The following is an 18512-nucleotide window of genomic DNA, read 5'->3' on the forward strand; positions in this document are numbered from 1 at the left end:
TATGCTCTCTCAAATACCATGATGTGAATAAACCAGTTGTATTAAAATTAAAAGCCAGTTAGAAAGGTGGAGGAACTGTTATTCTATAAAAGAACAGACAATTTGTCTATAGAGTAACAGCATTTAAAGCTTCATAAAACAGGTATGCTCAGATAGAAATGAAACTTCTAACTGTAGTTCAGGAATGTGAGAAAGTCCATGAATACATTTATGGGAAACCAGATGAACAGTCCAAATGTTCCAAGCAGAGGCCACACTGCTTAAAAAGGCAAAATTTATTTACCAAAAAATTAAGCACTTTCGTCTGGTTGTAATAAAAGACTTCCTCAGAAGATAATTTTTTTAGTGAATACATTTTGCCTTTTTAAGCGGTGTGGTCTCTGCTTGGAACATTTATAGGAAAACTCAGGAATGCAAGAAATCCCATGAATACATTTATATGAAAGATAGGTGGAAACAGGTCATGACCCTTGCAAAGTACATTCAAAAGGTCTTTTATGGTACATCAAAAAATGCAGAAAAAAATACTTAATCCACAGGTGTATAATCCAAAGAAAAATACAGACCAGGCAAGGGACTATATACTGCATATACGTCAAGTAGAGAATATTTACCAGGTATGCATTAATATTAGAAGAAGAACCAGAAATTACTTGGGTAATTCCATAGTTACCATTGACAGAAGAAAAAGTAAACACAGTTCAGAAGTGTACTGATAATGACTTAGAAATGCAATTATTGAAAGATGGTACAACAAAATTTGGCCTAAACAGAAATCATCAGTAAGGAAAGAAATATTACATTATATTTTATCCCAAGGAAAAAAGGCTGTATCCAGGGCTTAATGTTCAAATTTGAGAAATCAGCAATGCCCAATCAGTTAAGAAAGCAAATTTTGATTGGGTACATAAATCACATTTTAGAATAATAAAGTAGAAAGAAGCTAACAAGACATTAAATGTTTTCATCAGGAATGCTAACACAGATAGGAATACTAGTACAAAATTATGCCATCTGTAATGAATACCATAATTATTATCCAAAGGAAGAGATGTCAGCATATCCAGTTCTAGATAACCTTTTGAGTCAAGGAGGTACAAATTGATTTCAAGTCAGTAATAGAAGCTGTGTACTTAATATACCACTGGATCCTCGTTATACCTAATCCATCAGTTTTAACATACAGTACTTATATAACTTGAGCCACAAGGCATATCTAATGTGGCAGTTGTATCACTTCATTAAGGACTCCAGCTCCTTTCCCTACTTCCATAATATCTCACCCACCCTGCCTCTGGCTTAGTTTGCTATTTACCTTCTCAAGGAAGTATTCTAATGGAAGAACAGAAAGGGATTGTTGACTAATGAGCTAACTTCAAGAAGGAATTATGGCAATTTGATATGAAGAAGATAGAATTTGATATGAAGAAGGTAGGAGGGTTGTTGAAATGGATGGACTATGAATGAGAAAGATTCAGCATAAAGGCAAGCTCATAATTTATGTATCTCTAGTCATCCCATCTGTCTGTTTTGTCTTATGGGACATAATTCCAAGCTACCTATTTTCTTGGGGGAGCTGTGACAAGATTCCCCTTGAAGATGGTAGCTCCAAGGGAAGATCTAGATCTGAAGATAATGTCTAACTTATAATGTTGAGAAAAGGTATGCAATGTAGGTCAGTTTGCTGCCAGACATATGTCACCCACTAAAGAACTTCTAAAGAAAGCTATAGAGGCTGCTACAGACCTAGTTGAGTGGGCTTTTTGGCTTCCCTGGTAAGGTCTTATTTTTAGATTGGCAGGCAAAGGTTAAGCAGTTTGAAAAACATCTGAACAGGGTTGTTTTAGATACCTAGTGCCCCAGTGTAGAAGGCAGGAAAGAAGCAAACAACTGAGAATCTTTTCCTGACTGATGTTATATGGTACAAACAAAATTGTAATTGTCTATTAACATACAAGGAGGGAAGAAGGAATTTTCCTTTATTATAGTAGATAGGGAAGAAGACCAGAAGGTGAAGCCATTGGTTGAGGTTAGATTTTGAAGCTATTCTGAGAATAAAGAATGAATAAGATTGAGTAAAAATTTGTCTTTGTGACAAAACTAGATACGGAGGTAAGGAGAAAAATGCATGCAACTCTGACACCCTTCTGGCAAAGATGACTGCTACCAAGAATATTGTGTTCCACAAAAGGAATTTTAGTTCATTCGAAAAAGCTTTCTCAAAAAATGACTGAGTTAATGTTTCCATTAAGAAATTCAGGTTTCACAGGAGCCTGAGGTCTTTGATAGGGAATGTACAAATAAGGTACATTTCAGGAAGGCTTTTCATACTTTTTCAGCTACAAAAGGATGCGGCAAACTGGAGAGGAAATATTAGGACTCCTGGCAATTAATGGAATTGGAGGAACCATGCAGTCAGCTTGAGGTTCGAAATATTTGGGTGAACAAGACCATCTGAATGGGACAGAAGATCTGATACTTGTTCCAGAATCCAAGGTTGTCGAATCAAGTAAGGCCAAAGAAAGGTGACCAAATCTGTCAAGGCCAAGAGGGAGCAATGAGGATTACTGTGCTCTTCAACTTGAGTGCTTTTTGTAAGAATTTCAGAATTAGAGGTATTGGGGGAAAGGTATACAGGAGACTGGGGGGGGCCAGTCGTGGAGGAGAGTGTCTCTGGGTGACTTTCCTGGAGGGGCAATCAGGACGAAGTAATTGCTGCACTTGCTGTTTAGGGTAGATGTGAACAGGTTGCAGCAAGGTTGACCCCAATGACGGGATATCATTTTTGCCACTTCTATACTGAGAGACCACTCATGAGGCTGACAGATGCATCTGCTCAGCTTGTCTGCAATCACATTGGAACTCCCCAGAATGTGCATTGCTACTAGAAAGCAGCTGGACCAGATCGTTCACTGCCACACTCTGAGGGCTTCTCGACAAAGGGGGTAAGACTTTGTTCCTCCCTGCTTGCTGATATAGCAAACCACTGACATATTGTCCATTTGAATTGCAACAATCCCCTGAGGAATAGCCATCTGTAAGGCCTGCAACACAAGAAGCACCAATCTTATCTCCAGGACACTGATGTGCAGGTTAGCCTCTAATGGGGACCAAGTGCCTTGGACCATCTTGCCCAGATAATGCCCTCTCATCCCATCTGGGAGGCATCCATGGTCACTATGGCTGTGGGGTCTAGAAAAAAAATGGACAGCCGTGCAGAATTTGTTCGGAATATATCTACCAACGAAGATCCATTTTGCAATGGTTGGTGATTAGTACTTGGTCTGATAGTGGGTGGTGAAGGATAGATCACTGGGAGGCTAGTAACCATTACAAAATTCTCATATGTAACCTTGCTAGTGCCGCTAGCGTTATAGAAGCTACCATGGATCCCAGAGTTTGCAAGACTAATCATGCCTGAACCTTCTTTCTGTGAATTAACTTTTGAACTTTTGAACCTGGACCACAATTCTCTGATGTCATTCTGGAGGAAGAGATGCTATCATTGTTTCAGTATTCAGTACTGCTCCTATGGATTCTAAATTTTGTGTTGAAGCTAAATGTGACTTTTCCAGATTTACTGTAATCCCCAGATAGGCACACATGTTCAGGGTGTAGTCTCTGGCTACTATTAACTAATGCCTGGTTGAAGTGGCTATGAGCCAGTCACCCAAGTACTGAAACACTATGAATCCTTGCAGTCCCAAGTGTGCTGCTACTACTGTCATGCATTTGGTGAACACCCTGGAGGCTGTGGTGAGTCCAAAGTGCAGTACTCAGAACTGGTAATGACTGGCTCCCAGCCAGAAGCAGAGGAACTTTCCAGAGAGTTTGTCCATTTTTACATGGTAATATGCATCCTGAAAGTCTATTGAGCACATCCAATCATCTTCCTACAGAAAGGGGAGAATAGATTGTACTGTGAGCATCCAGAACTTTGTTTGCCAAACAGATTTGTTCAGTACACTGAGATCCAAAATTGGTCTTCAGTCCCCTGTCTTTTTTGGCACTAAAAAGAGTCTTGAGTAGGTTCCGGATCCTTCTTGGACTGGTGGGACTTTTTAGATGACTTGTTTGTCCATCAGTTTCAGGATTTATTGCACTGCTGAATCCCTCTGATTGGGCAGGATATCGGGATTTTCTTGTGACTGAGGGGAGGTTCAGAAAAGGGAATGATATAACCTCTGGATACAATCTGTTGCACCCAGGAATCTTTTGTTAAGTTTAGCCAGGCATTTAGGTGCAAGGATAAGTGTCCGCCGACTGCCTCCAGGGGAAGACAATCAGACTTCCCTTCAGGAACACTGAAAGAGGTTGCCTAGGAAGGAATCCCTGATGCCCTGGTTTTGTGGACCACTTCTGCCATGAGGGCAGTGTCTTCCATTTTGGTTCACCCTCTGACCCTGGGGGAACTCCCTCCATGTGTGCCTTGGAAAGACCCTCGGGATTTTTTGAACCACATTTTTCCACCACTCTTCTGGTTCCTAGAAAATTACCTCTGGGGGGTTGGAAAAATGTGCATCCAAGGCAGAAAGGGTCTAATCATCCTTCTCTCACCTGGATAAAGTCTCTTTCACTTTTGGGCCAAACAAGGATGTTCCATCAAAGGGAGCATTGATGAAAGAAGACTTGAATGGTTGGGCAAAATCACATATGCACATCCAGGCATGTCTCCTTATGGCTATGCCTGTACCCACTGCTCTAGACATCCCTTCAGCTGTATGGGCAATCAGCCTCATGGACATATTGGACACAGACTCTAGGGTGGTCAAATGGGAAACCTCTTATTCTTGGACTCCCTCAGCTACAGCTCACACCAGGGTGTCTGACAATTCCTTTATCAGATCCCATTGGAATCTGGTGAAATGTGCCAAAAGATTCAAGGACCTTATGGCAAAAGTCAATGAAGTGTAGACCCATTTCCCAAATCTGTCCATAGTCTGAGATTCCATGTTGGGCAGATGGACAGAGGGACTTTCCCTCAGCAAGTTCATTTTTAGTGGTGGCCACTACAACCATAGCATCTACAACTAACCCTTGGCCCAAAACTGTTTATCTTCAGGGGCAGATAGTATCTTATCTGTTCTTTTGGGGATGGGCTCAATGGTGTCTGGAGCCTTCCACACCTGCTACGGAATCAAATGAGTTAATCAGTGGGCAGAGTCACCCAAGAGGCAGATGGGCAGGTGTTGAAAGCCTTCAGGTAAACAGATTCCTCAGAGGAAGGATTTTAGGACTTCCAGCCACTTCTCTGTTTTAAAAGTTCCAAGATGTCTCTAAATGAGACATCTTTAGAGAAAAACTGTGTAGACCCTTTCCCCTCATCAAAATCTGTGTCTTTGGTGACTGATTCCTGGGTTGAATCCAAGTGCTTCCTCTTGCATTTTTCTGAGGGACCTCCTCATGGGAATAATCTGGGGAGGTATGGGAAGATGACAGTACCTGTGCCTGTGACACCTGAGGCTTCAGCACCTGCTGTCCTAGTGGAGAGGCAGGATGAATAATTGAGTTGGAGGGAGGTATTTGTTCTAAGGGGGAAGGCACTGACTGAGTCTCTGCAAGAGAAAGGGCTCTCTGTATAGTGTTGAAGGCCAGATCCCCTGAGGAGGGAAGACAGCCTGGAACCGAGAAAGACTGCCTCAGAACCAGGGTCACTCGCCACTCTGAACAGACGAAATTCAAGACCGAAGCCAGAGTGGAACTAACTTGAACCAAAGCTCTGAGGAGCAGGAACATCTCCGAAAAACCTGGAGTCGAGACCTGTCCCTCAGAACTGGCAGGGTAGCCATGGCTCTGGGACATCTCTGGTTCAGAAATAACCAAAGATCTCAGGGTAACTACTGGCTTTGAAGAAGTGAACAACTCCAGAGCTGGTACAGTTGGTGCTGGGAGATCTGGAACAGCAGACTCTAAGACCTCCGAGGAGGTTAGAGGAGAAGTAGTTAATGGTGTAAAGTAAGTTTTGGTACCAAGACCCAAAGGGGATGGCACCAAAGGGGAGCCTGAAAGTCCTCTAGTCCATAAAATTTTATTCACTAGCCTCTCCAGATCGAGTTCTGAAAGATTTTTTGGTGGAGTGGACTGATGACACGGAAGGGGGCTTAGGCCTCTGCAAAAAGACTTCTGGGAATTAACCCAGTAAAGGGATAAATTGACGGAGAGTAGATAGTTCTAGGCAAAGTGGTCTTAGCAGGTGAGGTAGCAGTCAATTCCTGTATTAAGACCTTCAATGTCGATGGGCATGAAATTGCAATTGGTGCCAGAATGGATGTCAGCACCGGAGTGTCAGCAGCAGAGGCCTGCAGTTCCATGGGAACTTTCAGAACCGAGGTTTTCAATTTCCTGGCTTTTGGACCCAACGGGGAGATTGGAACCAAGAGACTTCTTTTCTTATTTTTTTCCACAGAAGATGAGGATGAAGGTGATAAAACATCTGTCATTGCTTTTTCTATAGTGGATAAGGCTTCACCAATAGATGGAGGAAGAAGTCCTTTTAAAATAAGCTTATTATGCCTTTCCACAAGAGCCCAGTGGCTAAAGACCTGACAAATGCTGCAGTCTTCCTGTAAGAGATGGGGCCAAAACAATACACACATAATGAGTGAAAATCTGATGAGAGAATTTTATGGCCACACTTCTGGCAGTTTTTGAAACCAGAGAGCCCTTACCCTTCTCAGTTATGTCAAAGCAAGGAAAGCAGCTAGAAAAAGCAGCTAAAGAAAAATATCACTCCACAAAGAAAGGGAAAGTAAAAGCAGAAACAATATTATTTTACTGTATTTTTATTTTTATAAAGTTAAAAGGGACCATCAGTAATTATAGTTGTACAAATACACAGGCGTGTACAGGGACGGAAAAAGAACAATGAGAGAGGGGGGAACTATCAGCAATGACAGTGGCAAATACACAAAACTGTAAATGGGAAAAGTATTAACAATGATACTTGGAGGAGTACACTAAGTGAAAAAGAAAGAAGAAAAGTGAAAAGAGGCAGAAACTGTGAGAAAAGGACAAAAAATTTACCTAAACCCACTAGTGCTTAGGATTTATAGCTAGACATGACCATTTTCAGAAAGTGGCAAACGGGATCTGAGGTAATTGACAGAGAGTGATTCTGGCTAGAGGTGAAGCTCGAGAGGTTTTGACTGGCACAAGCTGTAGTAACGGCTGAGTGGGTTCCATTGTCAGAACCGAACCCATCTGTCAAGGATAAAATGAAGACTGACAACATCAGCTGAAGCATTTAAACAACAGAAACAACAAGTGTGAGTAAATCGTGATTCTACATACATGAGACAGTCCCTAGTGCTCAAATGACACCACAGAATTTTAGGTTCCCAGTAGAAGTTAAAAAATAATTTAGAAAAGCCCTATAACTGCTTAAAAGCAGTATTAAGCATGCAAATAACACAGCAGTAAGTTAGAATTCCCAGAAGAATTAACAGCAGTAGAAAATAGCAAGTATATTAAAATAAAAAATTAACACATACATTAAAAAAACAGAAAGAAATCAAAAGCTTATAATAATAAAGAAGAAGGGAAGTTCCCAAAGGGATCTTATCCGAGTCTGGAAGCTGTAATCCACCAATGTAGACTGCTGAGGAGACTCAACTATGTGATTCCTACAGCTGACACTAAAAGACTGAATTGACTTCCTGTGACTAGTGTTAGGCTTTCCCTGATGGGAGGGGCAGAGCTGATCCCCTATCATGGGGAGTCAGATGAGACAATTCTGAACTCTGGAAAACTGCCAGTGTTGATTTCCAAACATGGAACCTCATGGTAATGCCCACTCCTGCTGCTCTAACCTTCCATCGGCTGCATTATGCCTCAAACTCATGGAGAAGTAAGCATAGTGGACATCTGAGATTCAAGCTATTTCCTAAACATAGGAATGCCTGGTTTTGTCAAAGAATCCAGGGCTTACCTGACTGCATTTCTTTAGAACCGTGTAATATGTCTATGTAGTTTGGCATCTTCAGGGAAAAATGTGCCCAAGATCTGAGCTTGCTTTCCCATTCTGTCCATCAACTTTGATACCTTTTTAGGAGGATGGACATCTATACTGTTGTCAACCAGCTTCTTTCTGATGGTTGTTACTACAGTAATGAACTTTACCAGAGGACTCTTACTCCAGTGCTGTCTGTTCTTAAGGAAGCAAAGGATTTTATCTGGTTTATGTGGCATTGCTTCAGTAACATTACAATGCACTTCCCCACACCAGACCCATCATTCAGTCAGCAGGAGGTGCCACCTAGGAGGTACAGAAGCCAGACTTGAAGCTTAGAATAGCACTTCCTCATCCAGAACAGGATGGTCCAAGGGCCAGGAGCCCCTCTGATGCACCAATTCAAGAATTTCATAGAACATTGCAGCTCTAGGAGGGGACTGTGAGGACTCTTCCCCTACATCAAAGTCAGTGTCAGGGGCAAGGTACTCAACTGGGGAGCCAGTGTGCCTCCTTTTGCATGAGCACCTTAATGGTGTAGTCAATGCGAAATCATCAGAAGAACCAGAAAACTCTATTTTGGCCTCCTGGGAAGGCTGGGTAAAGCCTTCAGGTCTGCTTTGTCCTTGGGAAGGATGATGAAATTACGAAGGAGCAAAGTGAAGGCTGCCTGGGGGTGAAGCCGATGTTAAAGGAACATCTCTAGTAGAGAGGCAGTGATTGTCTTGATTAAGTTGAAGACCAATCCAGAATCTGTCACTACTGGAGACCTTTGAACGGGTACAGCATCAGTCCCTACTGATGTGGATGTTAATAGCACCAAGGAGAGAGGTACAGACATTGAAAAACTGAAGGACTCCAGCAGTGAGAACGGCACAGATGCCTCAAACTTCAAAGGTTCTGAAACTGAAAATGGGACTGAATGAGTTGAAGCCAAAAATGGTGACAACGGCCTGATGCTAGGACTCCATTGATTCCAAAACTCTTGGAGTCGAGTGAGTCAGATGTATGAAGCATGGCACAGCTGAACCCAAACCAGACTGAAACATGGACCAGGGAAGGAGCATGTGAAGGAAAGAGTGGGTCAGCTCAATCTATCCTGGAATGAGAGGAATATGGGCTGAGATTCATTTCAATTTAATTCAAGAAAGCCCTCAAATTCCTGCTTCCCCACAGTATGAGGCATTTTGGAAGGACCTGGCAGACAGGACAGAGGAGGCAGATGGTGGACTGGAAGGAAGAGAGTTTTTTCTTCAATGAGCAGTTGCTCAACATTTGTTTTGGAGAATGATTAGAGATAATTATAGTATATTTATGGCAGGGACCCACCAATGGACACAGAGAAAGTACCAAGGAGATCCATGATGAAGGCGTCTGTGGAAGGTCTAGACATGAAGTTTTTGGGGAAGGGGAAAATCATAATTCCTTGGCTTTTCTTTTTTTCTTTTCTTTCTGTTTTTCCCCTCTATGGCTTGTCCTTCTCAATGTCTTTCTCTTTCTCTTTGGCTTTATCTGCCTCAGATGGTGAAAAAAGGAGCAATCTTTTCAGAAGAACCTTGTTTTTACATTCCTGAGGGGAAAATGGGACACAGCCATGCAAACTTCGCAGGTCATCTATAAATGATCCAGACACAGGCAAACTATGCAGAGATCATGAGTATCCCTGGGTGGGATTTTGTGGCCACAGCAGCCAAATTATTTGAAGCTCTTGTTCATTTTAAATATGGTTAATGTACGGCAATGAAAAGCACAGAATGCACAATAAGAACAGTAACCACAACAATGAGTCTCTACAGAAAATAAACAGGCTATAAACTATTACAGTTGTTATAAAGAAAAAATATGTTAGGTGAAAGTAAGCAACAAGGAATCTTCACTTGTTGCTAATGCTGGAAGGAACTACAGAAAAAAAATTATAGAGTAGAACAAAAATGGGTATTATAAGGAAGAATAGGCAGTAATACTGACTAAACTGAATAGAAAAGGTTAACTGGAAGAGGATAAAACTAGAAGACTTACATGAGGGCTATGTCAAGAGACTTGAAGCAGGGCAGAGAGCAAAGGCATGATGGGAATAGGAAAGGAGCTTGATCCCGAGCATTTGGTGAAGTGACAGAACTGTTGGGTTAGATTTGCTTGTGGCTGACGACCTATAAGTTTCAAACGTCGAAGTGGATAGAAGGGATGATACAGGATACCATGCATGTATGGATTATTATTCCAAGTTCTTTGAATAATCAAACTAACAGACACAAGTGTGAGTTTGGGGATACCTGATGTTCTCATATGTGACAGTGGTCCACAATGCAATGCCCAGTTCACACAGTCCTTATTCAAAAGAACAAGTGCAGAGAAAGTAAACTTATGTTAGGAATACACAATAATTGCAGATGTTCAAGTGCATCCACTGTTGCAGTGATGATATCTAGGATTTCTGCCTGCTAGTTCAGGAGCTAGACAGACTTGTACAGCTATATCTCCCCCCTTATGGCTTTGGTGGACTCCTATCCACTCGAATATCAAAACACCAGTGGTATAAGTGGGACATCAGCCAATATCATTTTCAGAGCTTTATTACCTTGTGTGAACCAGAAACCTTGTTCCAAGGCAACTGGATCTGGGGGAAGTCACCTACAAGCAGAAGTGACACAACTACAAGCCCCACTCTGCCTGTCTGATTTCTAAGTGAGCCCAGAGTAAGAAAAATGATTGATAAGAAGACAGACAGAAATGTGGGTAAGGCAACTGGGGTCCTCACCCCAATCACAAGATGCCCAAAGAAAGAGGACAGGCTGATGGGTGGGGAATAAGCAGTGCAATGGTGAATATACTTGAACGTGGTAAATTTATTTTCTTTTATTTATTTACATTTTGTTGACTGAGTTAGTTTAAGGCAGCAGACTCTTTTTTTAGGAGGAGACCTGAGTACTGACTAGGAGAAATTTGGTCAGGGCACTGGAGAACTTTTGAGTTCTACTGTTGTATCTTTATGAGATGTAAAAAAACACTCTATATCTATTTATTTTGATTGTTTTGTGAATAAAGTATAAATAAATCTTACTCTTTTCAATATGTGTCATGAGATCTTTTGCATTCACCTGAGTTACCACCAAATCAGGCATATGGGACTTCAGTTTAATAGCTTATCCAAAGGTCAGCACACTCAGGAGAGCAGCAGCCCCTCTTATGCTGCACTGTAGTGTCAGTATTGGAAAAAATAATTGATACACCTGAGGTGGGAATAGAACCCACAGCCTTCTGATCTCCTAACCCCCAAGGCAAGCATTTACCAGCTGAAGCACTGCAACTGTACTTTGAACGCTTTGTTCTCCGCAGCTGCAGTCATATTTAGGAAGATTTCCAGTCACCCTAGCAGAATGTGCCTTGATATGGGCAGGAGAACTCTACCATGATAGGAATAATAAAACTAAATACAACAGAATAGCCATTTACATATCTGCTTGTTAACACACTTCTCTACCTTCTCTTTGGAAATGAGACAAATAGGAGGTCTGACTTTCTTATTAGTTTTTCCCTGTTCAAGTAAATTCTCAGCTACCTATATGTATCAAACAAATGTAACATCAGTTCTCCCTTATTCTAGAGGTTAAGAAAGAAGACATGGAGGTGAAGGACCTTGGTTTGGGACAGTTATGTTACTTCTTTAGGCATGAAAGTTTGGTTTATAGTGTGACTCTGTCTTTGTGGAAAACCAAAAATGGCAATTTGCACATGAAAAGTGGCAAACATGAAATCCTTCTAGCAGAGGTAACAACCACCAAAAAAATGGGGTTTTTCATGGAAGGCCTCTGAGGGGTGTGGAAGCAAAGATTAAGAGTGGCAATGTGAATTTTTCTAAGATAAAGTTTTGTTCCCACTTAATTCTCTTTTGATGGTCTAAGATAATACACCCCCTTCAGGAATTGCTTAAATGGCAGCTTTGAGTAGAGAGGGAGTGATTCACTGGCAGGCAGGCTAAAACAGCAGATATGTGTACCCTCAGGGAGGAATAAGCAATTTTGTTCTGTAATGATCTGACAGGCAGGACAGAAAGCACATGCGTAAGTTTACATACAATAATAGATGTTTAAACAGATCACTGTTGCAGTAGTCATTACAATATCTAATGTACCCAGCCAAGGATACCATAAATCAGGCGAGTCCACAAAGCTTCAGGCTCCTTCCTAGCATGCACCATAAATGCTTCCCTTGTATGACAGGAAGTGCTAGTATAAGAATGCACTAAAACTCAGCGCTTACCTGTCTTAAGTTGAAAGGCTGATGCCCAAAGCTGCAGTCATGTCAGAATAGCAAAAGAAGGAAAGATACCCTACTCTGGCTAGGGAAGATACAAAAGCTGCAGTCATGTCAGAATAGCAAAAGAAGGAAAGATACCCTACTCTGGCTAGGGAAGATACAAAAAGGGGGATGCAGGCAGGGTCCTTGTACTGCAACATTGATCTATTTGAAAACTGGCCGTTACGGTAAGTAAACTTACACAACTGCAATACGTTCTTCATTAGATCACTGTTGCAGTAGTCACTAAAACATGGGATGACTGCCAAAACTCATACAGAAAGGATGGATGGAGAAGAGCCAGAATCTAGGATTACCTGAAGAACAAGTCTAGAGAAGCAATGTCTGGATCTGGAAGCTGAATCAAGCTTTCCGTTTTTAGGGAATATATGAACAGAAGGCCAAGTAGCTGCTTCTAGAAAGGATGTAGAATCCACTTTTCTTAAAAGCCTCAGAAGTAGCTATAGCTCTGGTAGAATGAGCCTTAACATTCCCAAGGGAGAATTTTGCTATGATCAGAATAGCAAAACTGAATAGTATGAGACAGCCACCTAGAAATGGTTTCTTTATACACTGCCAAGCATTTTTCAGTACTTAAGTATTATCGCAACCAGATTTGAGAGGAGCCATAATTCACGATGTCATCGCTAAGTACACTTTCCTTTTTCCCCTGAAAACCCAAGTGTTCACAAAGAAAAATAAAAGGTAAGAAAGTAAGAAAACATGTTGAAGTGCATAATGCTTTCAAAACAAACAAACCGGCACACAAGCACATTTCGGAGCAGCCATAATTCATGATGTCATCGGCAAGTACCACTCTTTCTTGTTTGCCCAGAAAACCCAAGTGGTGAAAAAGGAAGTAAAATATAAGAAGGCAAGAAGACATGTTCAGGTGGATAATGCATTCAACACCAATAGCCCAGCACGTCTGTCATCCCAGAAAAGTGTAAAAGAATCGGTGTCCCAGCATGTAGGGCTTCGTTTTAGCCCAATAAATCACTGGCTGCAAATACACACAGAAAGGTTTCTTATAACTGAAAGTCACATGGCGGACAACAGCGGTTTCACAGACATGACTAACGACCGATCTGAAATGGAAAGGCAGGGCTTTCTGTGTCCGAAATCTACCTTCCCTATGATATTGTCATGGTGTTACATGGAAAACATGATTATTTTGGCCAACCAATGGAGCACAGCACTCACCATGGGAATGAGAACTGTCTCCTTTTAAAATGGGCTATCCTTCCTAACTTTCACTTGTTCCAATTACATGTATAATGGCAGTCTTCGTGAAATAGTTGTAAGAAATAAAGGTTGACAACTTTAATTTTTCGTACTTGTAAGACAACAGCACTCACCCACTTTCCCCACCACAGTTAACAGAGTACATTTCTTAGTTGTGCAGCTTAAGTTGACTCCAGCAGCTGAGCAGCACAGTTCTGCATAAGGTGTACAAGTGCAATCCCCAGCAATGGGCCAACTGAAGCATTACATATACGCTGCAAGGGACCATCCATATGACTCCCCATCTGAAATGGAAAGGCAGGGCTTTCTGTGTCCGAAATCTACCTTCCCTATGATATTGTCATGGTGTTACATGGAAATACATGATTATTTTGGCCAACCAATGGAGCACAGCACTCACCATGGGAATGAGAACTGTCTCCTTTTAAAACAGGCTATCCTTCCTAACTTTCACTTGTTCCAATTACATGTATAATGGTAGTCTTCGTGAAATAGTTGTAAGAAATAAAGGTTGACAACTTTAATTTTTCATACTTGTAAGACAACAGCACTCACCCACTTTCCCCACCACAGTTAACAGAGTACATTTCTTAGTTGTGCAGCTTAAGTTGACTCCAGCAGCTGAGCAGCACAGTTCTGAATAAGGTGTACAAGTGCAATCCCCAGCAATGGGCCAACTGAAGCATTACGTATACGCTGCAAGGGACCATCCATATGACTCCCCCCCCCCACTTATGTATTATCGCATAATCTTTCCAACCTCGAGCAGATGCCTTATAAAAAAATGAAGCAAATGACCATGACATGACGAATGCTTACAACTTTGGAATCTGGTTGCGATAATACGTAAGTACCCATTTTTCTTACCATCATAAGATACAAATAGTGGCTAGATTTTCAAAAATCCTTAGTATTGTCTAAATAATATTTTAGTTGTCTGTGGACTCAAAAGTATGAAGAATCCTTTCTCCCTTGCTTTAGGACTTGAAGTCAGTGTGTGTTCTGATATACTAGGCAAAGGAACATGCCCACAAATGTATTTTTTCAATTATTTTGGTGTCTAATCTGTAGTCGTTAAGAACTAAGGGGGAGACATCATTTGATTAAATTTTTTCTTGTTGAGAGCTACATGGGACACAGTGAGGTTTACTCTGTATGATGGCTACCTGTTGGGAGCTGCTGGACAATCAGGCTGTATGGAGGAGCTGTTAAACCTGCCAAGAGTGAGTGGATGTAAGTCAGTGTGTGTTCTTTGATACTAGGTACAGGAAAGTGCCCACAAAGTTAGTTTTTCAGCTATTTTGGTGTCTAACCTCTAGTCCTTTTAATGACTAAGAAGTCACATAATTTTATTTTATGTTTTCTTGCTGTTGAGAATTACATGAGACTATGATGGTCTCTGTGTATAAGGGCTGTCTGTTGGGAGCCAGTAGTCAGTCAGACAGACTCCTTGAAGGTGCTAGTAAACTCACCTTCAGTGAGTGGACAAAAAGACATGCTTTGCACAATTTTGGATACTGGGTGGGTTTGGTGGTGAAGTTTCACCTTGCCTAACATAGTTGTGACAATATTATTTAATAGAATTTATGTTCCATCTAATTCCTGTGTTACAGTAGTATGGAACAAATCAATGAATTTTGTTTAGAAGAGCTGGTCTCTAGGGGGCTTCTTGCACAATGTTCTTTCTGTAAAAAAGTGTATGTTCTGGTTTGTTAATAAATGAAAAGAATTATTCTGGGTGTAATGGTTATAAAGAGTCAGACCAAGCTCTAAATGCTATAGTTAGTAGTGAAATTAATAATATTTATCCAAGAGTGCCTGATTTAAAGAACTTTGGTGTTCAGACTGTTGTATCCTGTTTAGTCTTTGTAAATAAAGAGATTCAATGTGAACGTGAACAAGTTAGTGATAATAATTTAAACTTCAGTTTTCCCAGGATGATCAAATGAGTGTGAAGCATACAAATGATGTTAGTGTTCAGACATTGGAAAATGTGATTTATTTCCATAATCTGCTCAAAAGTGTTAAGCATACTAGTGAACCAAAATCTGTTATTAATCTAGGTATGCAGAATGTTAATGAACCAGGTATTCATATAAGTGAGACAGGTGTGGTTTTGAAATGTAGTAGTAAAACTTTGGAAGAAAAAGACATTAATGTGGCTTTAGTCAGAAAATGGGGAAAATGGAGCAGTTTGCTCTAATAAGAGGTTACGGAATGAAACTGAGGGTTATGATAATGAGGGTGTAACCCCAGAATGTAATAAGAAAAAAGGGAGAACAGCTTGGGGGGGTGGGATACTGTTGATGATGTGTTTATCAGTCCATAGTTTGTCTAACCTGAATTTGCAAACATCTTCAAGTGGTAGAATGGTCAAACCTAGGCTACAATCTCAAGTGTTGATTGACATTTTGATAAGGATACAGTGAAGACAGGTTGCTGTGTCGTATTTGAGAGGCTGGAATATTTTTAAAAAATAAAGTTGTGAGTTATGATGTAGTAGTAGTAGTAGTAGTGATAAATGGTAATAATGCTGTGGGTAGAACTGATTTAGAGTCATTTAAGAAAAAGATCAAAGCAATAATTGCCTTAAGTGAAGAAGCAAAATTTAGACTTTTTCTATGTGATAGTGTTCCAGCTACATGTCGGTCTGAAGCAACACTGAATCAGGCAAGACAAATGGCCAACATCATTATAAGGGTGGCTTTTTTCAGGGGTTCCCTTTGGGAAGAATTTATATGAAAAAAAGAAAGTTATGTGCTTAACATAACTGTCCTTCTCAACCTATCTGTTATCAGATCCTCCTCCTCTCCCATAATGCGTTGCCTGCATAAGCCTTCTAAGACTGAATCTGCACTAGAACAACAGACTTTAACCTGAAAACTTTCCTTACAAAAATAAATCTGCCAAAATAAATGGGAATAATGGGCCAACAAAGGTCCCAGAATCAGACATTGGGATGATATGCAAGGTCCACATTGAGCCAGAAATATTAGTAACAATTTGGAAGGGGGACAGAGGGAGGAATGGTTGAGACAGAAAGAAGAAAACAACATGGATCTGTTTTTATGGTAAGCACTTTTTTGTATCCAATGTTGTCTTTTATATCCTCCTCCACATATGGAACAGAGTCCACAGCCAGACAGCTGGGTGGTTTTAGGAAACAACATTCCAAAATATGGTGGAGCTGAAATTTGTCCTAGACTTGAACTAAATATCCAACTTGTAATGAGTTAAAAAGGAATGAATAGAGGACTAACTGGCTGCTGTGCATATACCATCCAATAAAGTATGACCAAAAAGGCCGTAGAAGTAACAATTTCTCTTGCGGAATGGAATTTTGTAGTAGTAAGTAATGAAACACATTTTGAAGAATAAACAAAGAAAATGTCATCTGAAAACTAACCTTGGAAACTCTTTCCACAAATTTAGTTCTAGAAAAGGACACAAAATGTTGGTTTGATTTTCTGAATTGTTTTGTCCTATCCAAATAAAATCTCAACTGACGATGGATGTCCAATCAATGAACTATGTACTCTCCTTTGTTTACTGAATTTAGGGAATTAAACAGATAATTGAATTAATTAGTTTAGGTTAGATTCCAAGGCCACCTTAGGTAAGAAGGATAGATTTGTTCTCAATGAAACCCTATATTTGTGAAAAAAAAATAAGATAATGAGGGATGCATGACAAAGCTTGTAGAAACTCTTCTATTTGAAGTAGCAGCTGTTAGAGAGTCTTCCAGAATAAGGATTTTAGACAAACTTTAGACAGTGGCTCAAATGGAGGCTTAGTCAAGGCATGAAGGAAAAAGGGTAAATCCCATGGAGGAAAGGGTCCCTTACTGGAGGCTTAAGCAGAAACATACCCTTCAAAAAGGCCTTGTATATTTTCAGAGATGCAATAGGAGTATGATTTTGACCAATATGAAAACTGGAAATGGGTGCCATCTGAATCTTAATAGTAGAATAGCTAAGCCTGGACTGAAAAAAGCTTTGCAAGAAAATCCAAAATGGTTTGTAGGGGAGTAAAAAAAGGGTCCAAACCATTAGAATCTCAGAATCAGCCCAACTAGAAAACCCTTTCCATTTGCTGACATAAACTATTCCAGTATAGCGCTTTTAGGATAAGGAGACAATATGCAGTACTCTTTTATTATGCTTGGGATCCCTGACCATCACTGGAACAGGAGAAACAAAGCTGTTAATCTGAGGAAAATACAGCTGTGTAAGTAAACTTACCATAACAACAGATTTTTTAATGATCATTGCTGCAGTAGCATAAGCTGTATAGGATATAAGAGCCAGACAGCTTCCAAAGCTTCATAGCACCTTCCACATGTTCAAACCATTAGTCAGCTCAAGCTAAGCTGACTAAAAACTCAAATTTGTTCACCAAACCCTTCATAGCTTTAATGTCAACTGAGAGACAGTGGGAGAGAGGATAAGCCTTAAGAGGATATTGCTAGTGAAAGAAAAAATACATGTCCACACCCTGGCATAAAAAAACAGGGGATGGAGAGGAAACCAGCTACTGCAGCAGTGATCATTCAAACAGATACAGTTATGGTACGTTTACTGATGTAACTGTACTATGTTCTCCATATGTTGCAGTAGCCTAAACTATATGGATAAATCACCATAGCTTAAAATAACTGGGAGGTAGAAGGGGAGGGTCCAGGAGTCCCTGGAGAATGGTGCTACCAATGTCTGTCCTAGACCTGCAGAATTAATCTAGTTTTCAGTGCTTTGTAAAAGTATGTACAGAAAAGTTGCTACTTCTAGAATGATTAAAGAATCCTACCCTTTCTAAAAGGCTATAAATAAAGCCAAGGCTCTGGTAGAGTAAGCCCTGACCCTGCCTGGAAAAGTTTTGCCATGGTGGAAATAATAAAACGTAATAACCTGACACAGCCATTTGGAAAAAGTCTGCTTTGACACAAGCTGTGTCTTCTTAACTTTGAAATTTACAGCTTATCAAAAGTTGTGAATGATTTTGTTCTGTCGAGGTAGTATCCAAGTTC

Source organism: Protopterus annectens, chromosome 2.part0 (assembly GCF_019279795.1).
Source record: "Protopterus annectens isolate FY-2018-M chromosome 2.part0, PAN1.0, whole genome shotgun sequence".
Lineage (NCBI taxonomy): Eukaryota > Metazoa > Chordata > Ceratodontiformes > Protopteridae > Protopterus > Protopterus annectens.